The sequence below is a fragment of the Anolis carolinensis genome, chromosome 6 (assembly GCF_035594765.1).
Source record: "Anolis carolinensis isolate JA03-04 chromosome 6, rAnoCar3.1.pri, whole genome shotgun sequence".
Taxonomy (NCBI): Eukaryota; Metazoa; Chordata; class Lepidosauria; order Squamata; family Dactyloidae; genus Anolis; species Anolis carolinensis.
This window is the reverse complement of record NC_085846.1, coordinates 36768494-36773508: the sequence shown is the minus strand read 5'-3', so window position 1 is coordinate 36773508 and position 5015 is coordinate 36768494.

The window sequence follows — 5015 nt, the reverse complement described above, 5'->3', positions numbered from 1 at the left end:
AAAACAGCTTCAGCTAAGGATAGTGTGTCTCTGAATGAATGCTGGGAGGAGGTAATGGACTGGATGAGGAAAAACAAATTGAAACTGAACCCAGACAAAACAGAGGCTCTTGCCATCAAGGGTCCTAAGGTGGCGATGGAGGTGTCTCAGCCAGTTCTGGATGGGGTTACACTCCCCCTGAAAGATTGTGTTCGCAGCTTGGGAGTGCTCCTGGATCTCTCTCTCCAAATGTCAGCCGGGTAGATGCAATGGTCAGGAGTGCTTACTATCACCTTCGGCTGATCCACCAGTTGCACCCCTTCCTAGATTTGGAGGACTTGAAGATGGTAGTGCACACACTGGTAACCTCAAGGTTGGACTTTGCAATGTGCTTTACATTGGGCTACCCTTGTACCAAGTTATGAATTTTCAACTAGTTCAAAATACGGCAGCCAGATTGGTTACAGGAACATTTAGGAGTGAGCATATTACACCAATTCTAAAGTCACTCCACTGGCTGCCAATTAGTTTCCGGACAAAGTACAAGATGATGGTTTTGATCTTATACAGTTTGGGTCCAGGTTACCTAAAGGATCGCTTTCTCCCATACAATCTGCTGCACACACTTCAGTCTTCTGGAGGGTGTCTGCTCCAACCAGGCAGAACCCGACTGGTGACCATCACCCAGAGGACCTTTTCATCAGCCGCCCCAAGGCTGTTGAATGACTTGCTGGTAGAGGACTCCCCTGTCAGTGTTGAGATGGAGATCATCCACTAAGGTGACTATCACAGTCTCAACTCCATACTCAGAAGTTAACGATACAAGTGAAGACCCATCTCTTTCAGCAGGCCTACCCAGACAGTCTTTAAGCATTAACATTAATTTGATTTGTCTGTTTTAATATATATTTCATAGATACACATTTTGGTATGTAACTTTTATGGAGGTACATTTAAGTGTGTGTATTTGTAGCATTTTTGCTGTGTTTATTTTAATTGTTTTGTAACCTGCCTTGAGCAATGAGGAGAGGTGGGTAGGAAATAAAACAACAACAACAACAACAACAATAATAATAATAATAATAATAATAATAATAAGTAAAGGTCCAGTCCGACTCTGGGGGTTGGTGCTCATCTCCATTTCTAAGACGAAGAGTTGGAGTTGTCCGTAGACACCCCCGAGGTCATGTGGCCAGCATGACTGCATGGAGCACCATTACCTTCCCGCCGGAGCGGTATCTATGGATCTATTCACTTGTGCATATTTTTGAACTGCTAGGTTGGCAGAAGCTGGGGCTAACAGAGGGAGCTCACCTTGCTCCCCGGATTCGAATTTCCGACCTTCTGGTCAGCAAGTTCAGCAGCTAAGCGGTTTAACCCGCTGCTCACTGGGGGCTCCAATAATAATAATAATAATAATAATAATAATAATAATAATAATAATAATAATAATAAATATTTATTATTCTTACAACAACAACAACAACAACAACAACAATGCTTTATTTATAGCCTGCCTTATCTCCCTAGAGAGACTCAGGGTGGCTTACAACAAAATAAAACACAGTGGCCAACATTCAATGCTGAGGAAACATACAGTATAACAAATCAAACAAAAGATCAATAAAAATGATAAAAAGCAACTTAAATAAAGAAGACATAATATAATCCACATATTAAATCCTTAAAAACTCTTAAAATTCAACATAAAATTATTGAAGATGGTAAACAGCAGATTAATGAAGGTAGGTGTTCAACCACCAGGTGAGGGTACATATAAGGTGTCATTATTATTATTATTATTATTATTATTATTATTATTATTATTATTATTATTAATGTTGGTATTTTAATGATGCTGTACTGCCTGGAGGAGAGGTGGGCAAGAAATAGAATGTATTATAATTATAATTATAATAATTATTATTCAATTTGTCTTTGTCTTCCTTTTTGGAAAAAGACGGTGAATCCTCCCACCAAAAGCCCAATTTGCCCAATTCTATCTTTGATGGAGTTTCAGGAGCTCTTTTATTGTAGGTGAATTATAAATCCTAACAACTACAATTCCCAAATGTCAAGGTCTATTTTCCCTAAATTCCACCAGTGTTCACATTTGGGCATATTGAATATTTGTGCCAAGTTTGGTCCAGATCCATCATTGTTTGAGTCCACAGTACTCTCTGAATGTCGGTGAACTATAACTCCAAAACTCATGATCAATGCGTACCAAACGCTTCCAGTCATGGAAGTTCTGTGTGCCAAGTTTGGTACAATTCCACTGTTGGTGGAGTTCTGAATGCTCTTTGATTGTAGGTGAACTATAAATCCCAACAACTACAACTCCCAAATGACAAAATCACACACACCCCCAAATCCCACCAGTATTCAACTTTGGCCGTATAAGGTCAGGGTTGGCTTGACGCACCTTCCTCTTGGCATGTTTTCCCCTTAAACCCTCCATTTGTGCCTCTTCGAATTACGCAGCACTGCTGGTCACAGCTGACCTCCAGTTAGAGCACTCAAGGGCCAGGTCTTCCCAGTTCTCTGTGTCTATGTCACAGTTTTGAAGATTGGCTTTTCCTGGCCACCAACATGATATTTCCCATTCTTGAGTTATTAACTCCAGTTAACAGCCATACGAAATGCAAGAAGGAAAACAGTAGAATCTCTCTTATCCAATCTCGCTTATCCAACGTTCGGTATTATCCAACGCAGTCTGCCTTTTAGTAGTCAATGTTTTTGTAGTCAATGTTTTCAATACATTGCGATGCTTTGGTGCTAAATTCGTAAATACAATAATTACTACATAACGTTACCATGTATTGAACTGCTTTTTCTGTCAATTTGTTGTAAAACATGATGTTTTGGTGCTTAATTTATAAAATCATAACATAATTTGACATTTAATAGGCTTTTCCTGAATCCCTCCTTATTATCCAACATTTCGCTTATCCAACGTTCTGCTAGCCTGTTTATGTTGGATAAGCAAGACTCTACTGTAATTGCCTAAACTAAAATTACAGTAGAGTCTCACTTATCCAACATTCGCTTATCCAACGTTCTGGATTATCCAACACATTTTTGTAGTCAATGTTTTCAATACATCGTGATATTTTGGTGCTAAATTCGTAAATACAGTAATTACTATGTGGCATTACTGCATATTGAATTACTTTTTCTGCCAAATTTGTTGTATAACATGATGTTTTGGTGCTTAATTTGTAAAATAATAACCTAATTTGATGTTTAATAGGCTTATTCTTAATCTGTCCTTATTATCCCACATTTTCGCTTATCTAACATTCTGCCGGCCTGTTTATGTTGGATAAGCAAGACTCTACTATAATTGTCTAAACTAAAATTACTATATTATGTGGACAAGACAAAGATAGGCTCGGGATGTGGTGCAGGCTGGAGAGCAGCTGCAATGAATCACTGCAATGAATCACTCTGACCAGGACGTCATGAGTTCGAGGCCCTCTTGGAGCCATGTTTGTCTTGTCCAGGGGTCCTCAAACTTTCAAAGCAGAGGGCCAGTCCACAATCCTTCAGACTGTTGAGGGGCCGAATTATCATTTGAAAAAAACCCCGAACAAATTCCTATGCACACTGCATATGTCTTATTTGTAGTGCAAAAACAACAACAACAACAACAACAACAACAACAACAACGAAAGAAAAATACAATATTTAAAAATAAAAACAATTTTAACCAACTCAAACCGATCAGGATTTCAATGGGAAGTGTGGGCCTGCTTCTGGCCAACAAGATAGTCAAGTTATTTAGGATTATTGTTGTTGTGTGCCTTCAAGTCATTTCAGATTTTGGGCGAGCCTAAGTCAAAAAATTATTTATTTATTATTTATTTATTTACTACATTTATATCCTGTCCTTCTCACCCCGAAGGGGACTCAGAGCAGCTTACAATTTATATCTATATATCTATATAAAATATATTATATTAGTAGCATAGAACAATATTAGCATTATATATTACTATATTGAATTATACCACTATACTGTAATATTATTAGTAATATTACATGTAATATATAATATATAATTATTATTATTATTACTAATAATACCATATTATTAATAATAATATGGTATTATTATTAGTATTACATTGTATTACATTATAATATTACTATCAATATTATATGTATATACAATATTATATTATTAAAACTGATATAAAAATAGTATATTATAAAACTGAGGGCAGGGGCCAGGTAAATGACCTTGGAGGGCCGCATCTGGCCCCCGGGCCTTAGTTTGGGGACCCCTGGTCTTGTCTTTAAGTATGTTAAAAGGCATTGAATGTTTGCCTATATGTGTAATGTGAACCACCCTGAGTCCCCTTCGGGGTGAGAAGGGCGGAATTTAAATGCTGTAAATAAATAAAATAATAAATAAATAGGGTTGTTGTGTGTCTTTCGGGCTGTGTGGCCATGTTCCAGAAGCATTCTCTCCTGACGTTTCGCCCACATCTATGGCAGGCATCCTCAGAGGTTGTGAGGTACCTCACAACCTCTGAGGATGCCTGCCATAGATGTGGGCGAAACGTCAGGAGAGAATGCTTCTGGGACATGGCCACACAGCCCGAAAGACACACAACAACCCTGTGATCCTGGCCATGAAAGCCTTCGACAACACAATAAATAAATAGGTCATACTAAAGAGCTAGTAAAATTATATGCGGCGAAAGTGGTGACAAACTGGATTATTTCTACAGTGTAGACCAGGCATGGGAAAACTTAGGCCTTCCAAGTTTTGGACTTCAACTCCCACAATTCCTAACAGCTTCAGTTTGCCCATGCCTGGTGTAGACACACCCCAAGATTCTCCAAAGGCTCCCTTTGTTGACGGGGCATCAGCGGGGACATGTAGAGTTGCGCGCCCTGGCGGAAGGGCGGCGCTCTTGTCCTCAGCTGCCCGCTCGTGGGCGTGGCCAAGGGGCGTGGCCTAAATCCGCCCAGGTGCCTCTTTAAAGGGCTCCAGCAGCGCCCGCCTGGGACAGCGCAGAGCCATG